The sequence below is a fragment of the Microcebus murinus genome, chromosome 12, assembly GCF_040939455.1.
Source record: "Microcebus murinus isolate Inina chromosome 12, M.murinus_Inina_mat1.0, whole genome shotgun sequence".
In the NCBI taxonomy this organism is placed as follows: Eukaryota; Metazoa; Chordata; class Mammalia; order Primates; family Cheirogaleidae; genus Microcebus; species Microcebus murinus.
The window spans coordinates 88,303,076-88,319,091 of record NC_134115.1 but is presented as its reverse complement, the minus strand read 5'-3'; the positions used below and the strand labels follow the sequence as shown (position 1 = coordinate 88,319,091).

The following is a 16,016-nucleotide window of genomic DNA, read 5'->3' as shown; positions in this document are numbered from 1 at the left end:
GTGGTTTCAGGAGGCTGTGGCTCTTTCTTAATGGGTTTTCAAAGAGAAAGTCAATTTCTTGAGAGCCGAGGAGATGGTTCAGGGCCATCTGGAAGAGCTTGGCTGCTCATAATGTTTCCTTTAAAAAGATGAAGAGCCTCACACTGCCCGCCTGGCTTCTAATTGATTCCTGCAGGTTGCTAGCAGGGAGGGTGTAGCAAAAGGCGTGCATTTGTAAGTCCTCTCAAGCTTTCTCTAAATGGACTTGCACAGGCAATTAAGGGTATTATAAAGCTTGTACTGTGTCTTCTTGTGGCGCAATATGTGTTTTTTCCCTAGAAGCTGAGTTTTCTTTTTATAAAAGTCATCAATACAGTGTAAACAGAATTAGGCTGTTACATAACAGGATTCATTCATTACTGCCCAGGGCTGTTTGGGCATTCACAGCCTCGTGCTGCACATGGTTGAAAGCCCTGTGTTTTCATAGATTTCTTTGCTTTTGCCAGATTAGTTGAAGATGAGTTTAGTTGGGTAATAGTGTGAATTAATATTTGCCCAATTCTGCCAAATACCTCACTTAAAGATTAGGTATATATTAATATACCTTTCTGTAAAATTATTTAACATATTAAAATACATATTCTCATTAGGCTTGGTGGCTCATGCCTGTAGTCCCAGCTATTCAAGAGGCTGAGGGGGGATGGTTGCTTAAGCCCAAGAGTTCAAGTCTAGCCTGAGCAACATAGTGAGACATATTCTCTATATGTGTGTTTAATCTCAAAGTGGGGCTATGTATTTTACCAAAAGACATATTAATTTGCTGATAAAGTTACCATAATTATCATAAATTCACCATAAGTTCCCACTAAGTGGTCAGCTCCCCAAATTATTTAAAATGTTATTCAACTAAAGTAAGTTTGATTGATTCAAAGTTTATTTAAAAAATATTTTAGGTTAAATGAGGTAAAATCAGTATATGTGTCATATATATATTGTGCTGCATACACTTGTGCTAAATATATATGTTAATATATTTATAATTCGGAGAAAGATGAAGTCATCCTTCTCCTAATTTCTACCATGGAGGTAAAATTTGTCCTGAATTTGGTGTTATTATTCATAGCTTTAGTATCTATGTATGTATCACCAATGGGTAAATTGTTATAATTTTGTCTCTTTTTCATGTTTATATAAACAAAATCATATTTTATTAATGTTTTTCTAACTTGATTTTCTTTCATTCAACAATAGATTTTTGAGACTTAATTTATGTGGAGTAGAGAACACATGACTTTTATATATGAATGTGTACTGGAGGCTGCAGTGAACTGTGACGATGCCCCTGCACTCCAGGCTGGGCAACAGAGCAGGACCCTGTCTCAAAAAAAAAAAAAAATTAGAGCCAGGTGCCTTCCTAAACTATCTTTTCACTTTTATTTTGATTTTTCTGTAGAGACAGTCATGTCACCAGCAAATAATGATACTTTTATTTCTTCTTTTCCAATCTTTATGCCTTTTACTTATTTTGCTTATCTTACTTTGCTGGCTATGACCAGTATGCTGAGGAGAAACACTCATGGACTTCCTTATCTTGTCCTTGATTACAAAGAGAGTGCTTCAAATGTTTCCCTGTTCAGAATGATTTTTTTTTTTTTTTTTTTTTTTTTTTTTTTTTTTTTTTGAGACAAAGAGTCTCACTCTGTTGCTGGGGCTAGAGTGCCGTGGCATCAGCCTAGCTCACAGCAACCTCAAACTCCTGGGCTCAAGCAATCCTCCTGCCTCAGCCTCCCGAGTAGCTGGGACTATAGGCATGCGCCACCATGCCAGGTTGATTTCTTCTATATATATTTTTAGTTGTCCAGATAATTTCTTTCTATTTTTAGTAGAGATGGGGTCTCGCTCTTGCTCAGGCTAGTCTCTAACTCCTGACCTTGAACAACTCTACCGCCTCAGCCTCCCAGAGTGCTAGGATTACACGCCTGGCCCAGAATGATTTTAATATTCCCTTTATTGAATTAAAGAATTTTCCTTCTTTTCCTATTTTGCCAAGAGGTTTGTTTTTATTTAAGCCTGACTTGATATAGAATATCATTAAATATTTTTTCTGCTTCCTTTAATTCATTAAGTGGTAAATTACATTAATCAATTTTCTTACATTGAACCAAATTGGCATTCCTGGGACAAACTCAACTAGATTATGATGTATTTTTTTTAATACATAGCTGAATTTGTTAATATTTTACTTAAGATTTTTCCCAGAAATGGTCTATGTTCATTGAAATTGGTCTATAATTTTCCTTTCTTGTCTGTTCTACTTTGCCTTACTTATGAATTTTGGTGTGTTTGTTCTTTTTTCTGAAATAATATATATAATAAAATTATTTCTTAAATGTTTTATGATACTTCTTTGTGGGAAAGCTTGTAACTATTGATCTATTTTTTTTTTTTTTTTGAGACAGAGTCTCACTTTGTTGTCCAGGCTAGAGTGAGTGCCGTGGCGTCAGCCTAGCTCACAGCAACCTCAAACTCCTGGGCTCGAGTGATCCTTCTGCCTCAGCCTCCCGAGTAGCTGGGACTACAGGCATGTGCCACCATGCCCGGCTAATTTTTTATATATATATATCAGTTGGCCAATTAATTTCTTTCTATTTATAGTAGAGACGGGGTCTCGCTCTTGCTCAAGCTGGTTTTGAACTCCTGACCTTGAGCAATCCGCCCGCCTCGGCCTCCCAAGAGCTAGGATTACAGGCGTGAGCCACAGCGCCCGGCCTGATCTAATTTTTTATTATCTACTTCTTCTGGGTTGATCCTAGTGGGTTATACTAGTATAGGTTATACTAGGTTCTGTAGAAATATATCTGTTTCATTGTAAGTTTTTAAATGTTTTGGCAAAAAGTTGCCCATTATATGCTCTCACTGTAATTTTTGTTGTATATGTTATATCCCCTCTATTTATTGCCAATATTCCTAATATTATTTATTTATACTTTTTTCTTTTTTCTGGATTAGTTTTTTTAAATATCATTTTTATTAGTGTTTTCCAAGAACCTAAAAACCAAATTTTATCTTTATGGAGCCTTTCTTTTCTATTTTTTTTTTTTTAATTTCTTCTTCCCTTCCTCTTCCTGCCTCTCCTCCTCCCCTGCCCCTTCCCCTCTTCTTCCTTCTCCTCCTCTGTCATTGTCTTTGGCTTTATTCCATTGACCTTTATTTTTTTTTAACTTTATTTATTTTTTAGTGACAGAGTCACTCTCTCACCCAAGCTGCAGTGCAGTGGCATGATCATAGCTCAGCAGCCTTGAACTCCAGGATTCAAGTGATCCTTCCAACTCAGCCTTCCAAGTAGCTAGGACTATAGGCATGTGTACCATGCCTGGCTAATTTTTAAAATTTTTTTCGTAAATACCGGGTCTCGCTATGTCGCCTAGGCTGGTCTCAAACTCCTGGGCTCAAGTGGTCCTCCTGCCTCAGCCTCCCAAAGTGCTGGGATTATAGGTGTGAGCCACCTCACCCAGTCCATTTCCCTTTAAAGAAGTTCTTTCTCCAGATGCTTACCTCAACCTTTCTTCTTTAATACAAATCAAAAAGTTTACAGATGTCCTACTTGCCTATATCCCACAAATTTTGATATGTAGTATTATTAACATTCATTTCTAGATATTATTCATTTCTTTTACTATTTAATCTCTTACCTGTGATTTATGTAGAAGCATGGTTTTAAATTTCCAAATATATGACCTATTTAAACTTAGTTTTGTGTTATTAATTTCTAATTAAATCACACAGTGGTCCTAGGGAGTCTATATGAGTTTGAGCCTTCCATATTTATTGAGACTATTTTATGGCCTGGTTGCATTTATAAATGTTGTATAAGTAGATGAAAAAAATGTGTATTCTCCAGTTCTTAGCTGTAGAGTTCTACATATTTCATTAGGCCAAACTTGTTGATGGTGTTACCCAGATGTTCCTATCATTAAGGATTTTTTTGTCAGCTTGTTTTAACATTTTCTGAGAGAAATAAACTCTGAGGAACAGGACTGATGGGAGTATTAATTGAGTTAATATGTAAACTGTACTCAGAACCATTTGTAGGATGTGCCCAGTGATTCATAAGTTAACTATTATGATGACAGTGATGGAGGATTTGTTGTTTTCTGTCAACTCTGCTCTTCTATTATGAAGTTTTTCTATCAAACAAAGTTAAAACTTGCAATATCTTCGGTATGATTGAATTTTTCATCAGTGTATAGCAGTCCTCTTTCCCCAGTATGCTTTATGCCCCACAGTCTGTTTTACCTGATACAGACCAGATTTCTTTAGGTTGACACTGCCTGGCAAATGTTTCCTATACTTTTTGACTCCACACTTTTCTTTGTCCTCGTATTTAGATGTGTCTCTTGCAAATGGCCAATGGCTGATTTCTGATAATCTCAATCTCTGCGTTTCCCCTGTAGAGTCTGGAGTCCCGTACACTGTCTTATTTTGTGTCTTCCGTTGGTGTCACTTTTTCTGTTTCCTTCCCTCTTTGTTTTGTTAATATTTTACTTAAGATGTTTCACAGAAATGGTCTTTGAAAATATAGACTACATGCCTCTTTCACTGCACTGAGCATTAGTGTCTTTGCCCTCCTTGCTTGGAGATGCAGGACCATGAGAACACTTTTGATAGAGACTTGTTTGATCAAAATTAAAAACCTGATCCAGGATATAGCTGTCTGCATTCACCCATTGTTTTACTATAGAGGGAAATATCATCCCAATTTTTGCATTCATACTCCCAGCTTCACCAGGTAGTTCAACATAACAGAGAAGCCACTAAGCCAGCCACCGCTGGCAGCTCTATGCATTTTTAACCTTTTTCTTAAGATCTTCATGATATTACTAAAGAGGAAACTTACTCATAAAGTACTGTAAGAAATTGCATACAGACCAGCAAGACTTCTGTGTTATGCTACATCATTCCCCATATTTCAGTCTTAAAAGATGTTACAAGTCACTGCAGAGACACGTGTGAGGTCCAGAGCAGATTGTGAGTGATTATGAAAGTGTGTTTCCTGGAAATTTATCTATGGTGATGGAGGCCTAGGTCGAAAGTGGGTTCTCCAGGAAGCAGGCTTACTTGGGGGCGCTACCAAGCTGCGTCAGTGTAAATTTTCCACTTAGGGTTTATGGTCCACACATGCTCTATGAATTCTGGCCCCTTTGTGGTTCAGAAAATTCCAGCATGACTTTTTGCCTCCATTTTTCTCCCTCAGGTCAGCTCTAAAGCAGTTAACGTAAAAAAAAAAAAAAAAGTATACTTTCTGGATCCAAAGGCAATGTTAGAACTTTTGTTGTGTACTTCCAAATTGAATTGCTATCCTCAACTATGTGAATATTTCAAAAGATCTTGTGTTTTTTTCTTATACTGAGAGCATCATTTTGTAATTTTTATGAAAGTACTACATGCCTCCTCCCCAAGGATATAAGCTACTCAATTTTGGCATTACAGATGTTGAAGCTGATAGAGCAGTGTCTAAATATTGAAATTCTTAAGTTATTTCGTTTCCAATGTGACTCGAAACCCTACAATTTCCCAAAATATCCAGTAGTTTGTTCTATCAGGTTTTGCTTTATTGCCTGTGAAGCTGTGTCAGTATTAAGATAAATGGAGGCAGTGTTTCAGTTCTTATCATTGCTTAATGTCATTTCCCACCATGATTCCTGATAGTCCTTGAATCTGACATCGATGTCTTTCCCCCTGGTTTCTGAAAATGATTGAATTATCTAATTACATTTGAAGTGACTCATCCTCTTTTTTCTGGCAGCCAGCCACATGAGCCCTGGAATGATAAGCCTACACTTACAAAGACGTGTAGCTGTAGGGTGGACTTTTCTCAACTGTACTTGGTGCTTGATGATACAGCGGATGTGAACTCCATGCAGGCATGCATTTTCTAAATCCTTTAGAATCTGGAATGAGCCTGATCTTTTCTTTCTGAAGTTAAATGGCCCACGTATGGATTGAAAGAACGCTTTTCACAAGTGCCGTGTTCAAATCACCTAAACTAGTCCCTATACAAGGATAGTATATTATCCTTGAGGCACCCAGTTTAATTAAAAGTAAATGCTTAGGGCTGGGCGCGGTGGCTCACGCCTGTAATCCTAGCTCTTGGGAGGCCGAGACGGGCGGATTGCTCGAGGTCAGGAGTTCAAAACCAGCCTGAGCAAGAGCAAGACCCCGTCTCTACTATAAATAGAAAGAAATTAATTGGCCAACTGATATATATATAAAAAAAAATTAGCCGGGCATGGTGGCACATGCCTGTAGTCCCAGCTACTCGGGAGGCTGAGGCAGAAGGATCGCTCGAGCCCAGGAGTTTGAGGTTGCTGTGAGCTAGGCTGACGCCACGGCACTCACTCTAGCCTGGGCAACAAAGCGAGACTCTGTCTCAAAAAACAAACAAACAAACAAAAAAAAAAGTAGATGCTTAGAAAACAAGATTGAGGTGAAAAAAAAAAAGAAAGAAATTAAATTAATAATTAAAAAAAAGTAGATGCTGTTTATATGTATAAAGTATACAAGAAGAAACTGGCAGTTTTATCTCTGGGCAAGAGTGCATATTTGGATGTATGAGCATGCCATGTTCCTTAAAGCAGCAGTCTCCAACCTTTTTGGTACCAGGGACTGGTTTCATGGAAGATAGTTTTTCCATGGGGTTGGGGCTGAGGGTGCTGGCTGGGCTCAAGTGGTGATGTGAGCAATGGGGAGCAACTGTAAGCAGGCCCCTCCCCCTTTTGCAGAGTGGAAGACAATTTTTCCACTGATGGTGGGGGTGGGGGGATGGTCAAGCTCTGTGGCTGTCCCTAACTAGCCTCGGACCACTACAGGTCCTCGGAACAGGGACTGGGGACGGTAACCTTAGAGGAACAATGAAGGAAGGAAATATGCTTAATTGAATGGTCTTTATTGGCAATGAAAACTCAAGGAACTATGTAGTCTCTTCCTTTGCCAAGATGTGGCCGTCATAGAGTTTTAAATTTGGAGACTTCCAGTGAGCTTGAAATGGTTTGGAATTAGTTAATCTGGGTTTGTAAATATGTTAACCAATATGTGTTAGAATAGGTCATTCCCTGGCTTGTGTCTCAGGTGTTTGAGCTGAAAGTGCAATGGAAAGGAAGGTAACCTTACTGTCTGTTTTGCAACATTGAGAAGTTAAAGGGCTGGAAGGGAACGTGGGAAACTTAAACCATGTGAGTCTTACTCAAATGTAGGATTTTCTTGTAAAAATAAAAACTTAAAACACTGAAATAAAGCTAAAGTATTCTTTGCCATCCTCCTTAAGCGTAATATCCTTTTGGGCCTTTTTAAAATAGGTTGTTATCAAGGTGTGATTTACATACAGTGAAGTGGCCACCTCTTATGAGGATATCTCAATGAATTTTTGTGTATGTATGAAATGTTGTGTATGTATGTATGTATGTTGTGTATGTATGAAATCGTGTACCACCAACCAAGATAGGGGACATTTTAGGGCCCCAGCAGGATCCAGTGAACACCCTGCCCCAGTGGTAACTGTTATTCTGACTTCTATCACAATTAGTTTTGCCTGTTTCTGTACTTCACATAAAATTATACGATATATGTTTAGTATCTGACTTCTTTAATTCAACATAATGTTTGGGAGATTCATATCTTTGTTGCATATAATGGTGTTTTGTGTTATCCATTTTTAATTACCACATGGCATTCTATTGTGTGGATATACTGTAATTTGTTTGTCCACTCTCCTATTGATAGGCATTTCAATTCTTTCCAATTTGAGGGTATTAAGACTAAAGCTACTATGAAAGTTCTTATACATGTCTCTTGGTGGACAAGGTCTCTCATTTTTCTTGGGTATATACCTATGAGTAGAGTTGCTGGGTCATAGGTATGTTTAGCTTTGGTAGATCCTGTTGAAAAGCTGGACAAAGTGGTTATACCTACTGATGCTCCCTGCAGCAGTTGCTCCTCCTCACCGGCACTTGGTACTGTTAGTCTTTTTATTTTAGCCTTTTGATGGGCATAAAATGGAATCTTGTGGTGGTTTTATGTATTTATTTATTTATTTTTTTTTTTGAGACAGAGTCTCACTTTGTTGTCCAGGCTAGAGTGAGTGCCGTGGCGTCAGCCTAGCTCACAGCAACCTCAAACTCCTGGGCTCAAGCGATCCTCCTGCCTCAGCCTCCCGAGTAGCTGGGACTACAGGCATGAGCCACCATGCCCGGCTAATTTTTTATATATATATCAGTTGGCCAATTAATTTCTTTCTATTTATAGTAGAGACGGGGTCTCGCTGTTGCTCAGGCTGGTTTTGAACTCCTGACCTTGAGCAATCCGCCCGCCTCGGCCTCCCAAGAGCTAGGATTACAGGCGTGAGCCACAGCGCCCGGCCTGTATTTATTTTTTTGACAGAGACAGGGTCTCCCTGTTATTGCTCAGGCTGGTCTCAACCTCCTGGCCTCAAGCAATCCTCCTGTCTCAGCTTCTCAGAGTGCTAGGATTATAAGTGTGGGCCACAGGCCGGGCATGGTGGCTCACGCCTGTAATCCTAGCACTCTGGGAGGTTGAGGCGGGCATATCGCTAGAGGTCCGGAGTTTGAAAGCAGCCTGAGCGAGACCCTGTCTCTACTAAAAACATCGAAAGAAACTAATTGACCAACTAAAAATATATATACAAAAAATTAGCCGGGCATGGTGGCGTGTGCCTGTAGTCCCAGCTACTCGGGAGGCTGAGGCAGGAGGATTGCTTAAGCCTAGGAGATTGAGGTTGCTGTGAGCTAGACTGACGGCACGGCACTCACCCTAGCCTGGACAACAAAGTGAGACTCTGTCTCAATAAATAAATAAATAAATAAAAATAAGTGTGGGCCACTGTGCTCTTGTGGTGGTTTTAATTTGCATTTGTATTTCCTTCATGAAAAATGATGTTGAACATCTTTTCATATGCCATTATCTGCCATTTAAATAGCCTCTTTTGTGAAGAGCCCAAATCTTTTGTTCATTTTCAAATAGATTTTTTTCTTTCTGACTTACAGATGTTCTTCATATATTCTAAATATGAGTGTGTGTGCCTGTGCATAATACTGTTAGCTTTTGTTCTGGCTTCTTTTTATGAACAGAAGTCCTCAATTTTAATGAAGTCTAATATACCAATCTTTTATTTCATGTGTAACAAATACATGGATGTATTTTTTTTTAAATATTACTCCTATAAACTCTTTTGGTATGCCTTTAGTTGATATTTGGGTGATCATTTATTTGAAAATTTTCATCATTGCTATCAAAATATTGCTGTACAATCGGAAAAGGCCTAGACAACCAAAATGTGATAGTTTCTATGTCACATGTTTATAACGATCATGCTCAGGAGTATGGAGAGCCTGGCCTCTCTGTAGCCCCATTTCTCAGAAGCCCAGTAACATCAGAATTGACCTGGCACCAAAAGACATTGTTCATTGTCACATTGAGCAATTAACTCTTCAGGTGTTCTTGATTATTTTTTGTGGATTTGGACTGTAGTGTGTGGAGAAGTGCATAGGGGACTTTTTTTTAGCAGAGTCAACAGTTCAAGTGTTATAGTTTGCAGATTTTTTTTGGAAGATAAAAACCAGAGTTCTAAGTAGCCACTAATTTATTTTATAAAAATATTTCTAACAATTTTTTTTTTTTTTAAGTACAGTTTGCTTCTGCTTGGTACAGATTTTTTTTTTTTTTTTTTTTTTTTGAGACAGAGTCTCACTTTGTTGCCCAGGCTAGAGCGAGTGCCGTGGCGTCAGCCTAACTCACAGCAACCTCAAACTCCTGGGCTCAAGCAATCCTACTGCCTCAGCCTCCCGAATAGCTGGGACTACAGGCACGCGCCACCATGCCCAGCTAATTTTTTCTATATATATTAGTTGGCCAATTAATTGGTTTCTATTTATAGTAGAGACAGGGTCTCACTCTTGCTCAGGCTGGTTTTGAACTCCTGGCCTTGAGCAATCCGCCCGCCTTAGCCTCCCAGAGAGCTAGGATTACAGGCATGAGCCACTGCGCCCGGCCTAGTACAGCTTTTTATCCAACTAAATTCTAAATTTGCCTAATTCTGTTTTTACATAGCCCCCAAAATATTTTTCTTTAATTTAAGGGGATTATTATAATAGAATGATTCATAATCTGCTTCTGATTTTTAAAAAATACTTAGCTTGTTGATGGAATTCTTAAATTGTGAGTGGTTCTCATTCATTCCCTCACTCATTGTTCATTAACTTTGTGTTAAGGTGTGGAGGTGGCGTAGACACCAACCCATAATCACGCAATCCCTGGCTTTGAGGAACTTGCCTTTCCTTTTCTTCCTAATGCTTAGTTTACTGTGTTGTGAATTTTCCCATTTGCCCCATAGGGAATAAAATCAAGGTTTGTCTGTCACTCTGCTTTGGAATAATACCATATTAGACAAACTTGGATGAGAGGCAGTACCTAATCTTTGTGTTCTGATAGTGCTGTGGTTGGTTTAGTGTGATATTGGGATGAAAAAGGAAAAGGTTATCAAAATGAATGGAATGTGAACTAATATTTCTGAACAGAGAGAACAGTGTTTTCTAAATGCATGCATTAAACTGAGTTCATCCATGTCAGGCAATGAATAATTCCCTTTCTCTAATTCACCCTTGCCTTGTGACTGTTGGCTCTTACATAATTTCTAAATGCAAAATAGGATATTGTTTAACAGAAACTGCAGTTAGTGGTTACAAACAGCTGCAGAAATTGTTAGTTGAGTTCAAGTTATGTTTTTTAAACTCCAGTAACAATTTCTTCCTTTTCTTGTAGGTCTAATTTCATTTAACTTGGATGATTCTTTTACTGCTAGAGTCTCAATTTATGAGTGACTGTTTTCCATGACAAGTTAATAGGACTTTTTCATTCAAATTCATTGCAATTCTGAGTGTCAAGTAACCAGAAGAGTTCTCTATACAATGTGAGAGGTTTCCTTATTTCTGGCTTAATTATGAATTTTTATTATATAACCCGATTTGAAGAAATTTTTCATGTTAAATTAAATTAAAATCCTGACCACAAGTACTGAATAGCATGGTTTCTTGGGGAGTTTGCATTCCATTTTTTGTATAATATTATGACTCCTAAAAATATTTGGCTTTGAATGTTGGTAGCTTTTTAATTCTACATAGATCTTCCTCTGGTGAAGCAGAATTAGGAAATCTTGAGTGATTTATGAATTAAGGTAGAATTCTAAGAAATATGTGATAAAAGATGAAATTTCATGTTTATAATTACAATAAAATATGCATGTACTCTTTTATGTGTCATATTTAGTAGAATATTTTAAAGAGAAAAATAAAATTGTGGTAAGGAATCTTACTACAGTTTGCCAATCCTGGCAATTTTAAGCAAGAATTAACTTTGAATAATGATCAGTTTGATAATTATCTCAAGAAAACAAATTAAGTTTAGTAGTTTAGAAAGTTGTCTTCAGTTGGAATCAGCCTTGCAGGCTTGCAAAGCACAGGCAGGAGGGAGTTGGTTCTATCCTAACTGAAGCCAGCTGAGTAGCAGAGTGTTAAATTTTTTTACCATTTGGGGAAACAGTCTCCAGCAAGATGACTACTTTAGCTATTGTACATATAAGGAATTGTACTATTAAATTTTTTTGCGTGCGTTGCTGTAACCACTATGTTAACATCTTTGTTGAACATGTTAATAACACTAGTGCTTTCCCCAGATTGCTGTTTCATGTAAAATGTCTGACTCTAGTTAGCTGAAGGAATTGTTCACTGTGACAATTTAGAAAACAAATTTTTTTCAAAAAGAGGAAGTGGTTAGTATGAATGCAGGAAATAAATTTTGCAACTGCAGCTTAATCTTTTAGGTTTAAAAAGTTTAAAATGCTTTTTATTTAAAACACGAAAAAATATATAGAATTAAAAAGGTCTTATCAAAAATGGTTATTGTTGGGCCGGGCGCTGTGGCTCACGCCTGTAATCCTAGCTCTTGGGAGGCCGAGGCGGGCGGATTGCTCAAGGTCAGGAGTTCAAAACCAGCCTGAGCAAGAGCGAGACCCCGTCTCTACTATAAATAGAAAGAAATTAATTGGCCAACTGATATATATATAAAAAAATTAGCCGGGCATGGTGGCGCATGCCTGTAGTCCCAGCTACCCGGGAGGCTGAGGCAGAAGGATCACTCGAGCCCAGGAGTTTGAGGTTGCTGTGAGCTAGGCTGTCGCCACGGCACTCACTCTAGCCTGGGCAACAAAGCGAGACTCTGTCTCAAAAAAAAAAAAAAAAAAAAAAAAAAAAAAAAAATGGTTATTGTTGCTATGACTGTTCTTTTATAAATGTGTCAATGTTCAAATCAAAGATTCTAGAAAAGAAACTTTTGTTGTTCTCTTGTTTATGTCTACCCTGTAAGCAGTCAGATCTCTAGAATTTATATTTACTCCTAACAGCATAATCATTAACAAACCTGTAAGTTAACGTGCAAAATAGCAATAGAGCAGAGGGAAATGATAGGTCATTCTCATGCCCTAGATCTGAAGATAGACGTGAATCCACTGAAACATTTATTTATTTGTCTGTTTCTTTGTCTGTCACACTTAGCACTTACTACATGCCCTAAACTGCCCTAAAGGCTTTCATATGGTAACCCATTTAATAAAGTATTTTAATTTTCACTGATAGTAAATGGCCTACTCCTTGGCCAAGGGCTTTTTCCTAATCTCAGTGTTACACAGAAGTGGGTTCAGATCTTGTTTCTACCACTTACAAATGGTATGATGAGGCAATTTATTTCATCTCTGAGTCTGTTTCATATTCTGTAAAATAGGAGTACAATGCTACACTTCAAGGCTGGTTGTGAGGTTCCAGTGGTATGTGATGCATGTAAAGTGGTGCCCTATTTTTGGACTGCAGTTAATTGGTGGACACTGTTGTTGCCATCTGCATTTTGCCTGTTTGTGTCCTTCTCCCTGGGTTACTCCTGGCTCCTCCCTCCTCAGTTCTTCCACTTCTGTCTACTGTTAACATTCCAGACATTGAACAAGAATATTATTTTAGATGAAGTGTGCAAAGCACCCGTGGGATTATAATAGATACCTTTCACAAGGGCCCCAGTGAGCAAAAATGATGAGATGGAGAGGCAAGGAAACTGTGAATCAGCAGAGAAGAAGACAGAGCATCAAACATAACATGCTAATCATGTGGTGAAAATAATCAGAATGATAGCAGTTAAAAAAATGATTAAAGAGGTCACTCATACATGTAATCACCTGATCCCATGATGAGCAAACACTAGGAGCTCAAGAATTGCTTATGGATTCTGCATCTGAAAAAGTTCTGTGCAGATTATAGGCTGCTGGGAGAGACCCACAGAAGGGATTGGAACTTGAACGGAAGGATGGGTGGAAATGGAAAAGATGGAGCAGGGAGAGCAGGTGAGGTGGGGAGCCCCTCATTCAGGGCTCATGTTGGGTGCATCTACCTGCCCGCCAGGACAGGGCCTCTGTAGGGTCCAGCTGGAGAAGTGAGATGGGAACGGTTTATGAAGGATGTGAAAACCCAAATGTTGGGATGAATGTGGCCTGATGAAATGTTACTGAACCTACTCCTTGAAAAACACACACTGGAAAAGTGTTTTATATTTTCCAAAGGGTTTTTAATCCTCTCCATAATTCTTTTATCTCTTTATAGATAAAAAGGGTAAGGCTATAAAATGATAAATTACCATTAGCCTAAAGTGGCCCTGCTGGATATGGTACAGCCATGACTGAAACACGTTTCTGTGTCCAAGTGCAGTGTTCTTGACCACATGGCATTGCTACTGGATTATATAAATAATTTTTTTCTTTTCTTTAAAGCCCATATCTTTGTAAGATTATATTGATATTAAATGAGCTCCTCACTCTTAGCCATGGCTCCTACCTACAGAATTAGGCAGGTTAATAGACATGTGTGAAACTATTGGGTTGGGGTAAGGTGACAGCTATTAGCACGAGGCCTCAGTATCAGGACCGTGTATAGAAAGGTGTGGCCCTTACTGGATGAGGAAGCACAGGCCCCATCTAAAGAGGGCAGCCATTATGCACCATCTGTTTACACAGTGGGAGCTATATGATACTGCAGATCAAGTGGTATTACTTCTGGTGTCTCATTCATTCTGAGTTAAATTTCCTACTTCCTGAATGATAGATTGTTTTAATTTTTTTTCAACAGAGTTTGTGAGTGGTAAATTTTCTTTCTTTATTAGTTTGAAATATCTTTATTTTGTCCTTAGTCTAATGTGATAGTTTAGCTAGGTATAGAATTCTCACCTGGTACAGTGGCTTGCGCCTGTAGTCCCAGCTACTTTGGAGGCTGAGTCAGGAAGATTGCTTGAGCCCAGGAGTTTGAGGTTGCTGTGAGATATGATCGTACCACTGTACTCCAGCATGAGTGTAAGAGTGAGACCCTGTCACTAAGAAAGAGAGAGAGAAAGAGAGAAAGAAAAGGAAAGAAAAGAAAAGAAGAAAAGAAAAATAGAATTCTAGACTGGCAATTATTTTCTCTAAATATTTTGAAAATATCATTTTATTGTCTTTGATTGTCAATTGTTCCTCTTGGGAAGTTAGCTTTCTATTTAATTGCATTTCTTTGTAGATTTTGACTTTCTTCTCTAGTGGTTAAGACTGTATTTGCCTTTGGTATTCCATAGTGTCACTATGATGTTTCAAAGTATAGCCTGTTTTATTTTTAATTTACTCTGCTTGGGGTCCCTGGAGGATTTGTTCCTTTCATAAATGTAGGAAAACGCTCAGGCATTGACACTTCAAACATTACCTGTTGTTATTAATATTGTTGGTTCTGGAGCTCATATTAGATGTGTATGAAACTTCTCATTCTGTTCTCATGCCTTGTCACTTTTTCATACATTCCATTTTGTTATCTCTGTATATTACATTTCGTATAACTTCCTCAGCTACTTCATGAATACTCTTCAAACTATTCTGTTATTTAACTCATGAATTTTTTTAAAATTTCAGTGACTTCATTTTTCATTTCTAGAAGCTCCACTTAATTCTTTTGCAGATATGCCTGATCTTTAGAGCATCTTATTATTTTCTTGTGATTTCTGTTGCTTTTTATTTCCTTTATCCTTTTAAATGTTCTCATTTTATATTTTCTTTCAAATTTTTTTTAGCTGAAGTTCTAATTTTTTCTCGTTTATTGCATCAGTTCTCATGGTGGTTTATTTCCTTGTGCATTTATATTGTTATCTTTTTTATATGAGCATAACTTCAACCAGAGATTGTTTTTTCCGCTGGGAATCCTATTAAAGCAGGATTGTGGAAGTATTCTCCCAGCAAGGTCTTATATCGTTTCTGCCAGACAACCTGGAACTAATTTTTATGTTAATTTCTTGGCTTGAGGATTCTTGCACCATCTGTACAGTATGCACAGGCTTAAGGTTTTGTTTTTCAGAGGACACTCTCCCCCGATTCTACTCCATAGCCTGAGACCGAAACAAGCTTCCTCGTTATCTTCTCTGGCAACCAGGAAAAGCTTTGCCGGGCATTCCCCAGCTTAAAGAAAGCAGAAAAACTACCATTAAGGTTAAATGGAGGAAGGGCCTATACTCTTAATCTTGGCCTCATTGATAGTATATTACTGAATAACGTGGGTAAGATTTTAATATTAAACATTCTTGATTAAACATCTATGGTGACTTGGAGACTAAGGGTGAACAGCTGCTAACCTACTACCAAACACCTCAGATTTTTTCAGAAATGAAAGTATAGTATTTCATTTCTTTCCTTGGGTTGTGTAACATGACTAATTTTTTTTACTTTACTAAGGAACATATCTTTTCTAGAATTGCACTTTAAAAAGTGCTTTAGGCATTTCTGTACTTTATAGTAACTTCGTGGCAATGGAGAATGATGATCATACGGACATTAACTTTGAGCAGAATCAAGCTATTGTCTTCAGCTGTACATATATGAAACCTGTGAGTGTTCTATTCTGGGGTGAGGGAAATGAATA

General features: G+C 38.0%; 1 protein-coding gene across 19 annotated transcripts in view; it reads left to right on the top strand.

Annotated features, from left to right (window-relative positions):
* Positions 1–16,016, top strand: part of FNBP1 (formin binding protein 1) — a 132,829-nt gene that overhangs the window by 73,997 nt on the left and 42,816 nt on the right. The gene's annotated exons all lie outside the window — the stretch shown is intronic.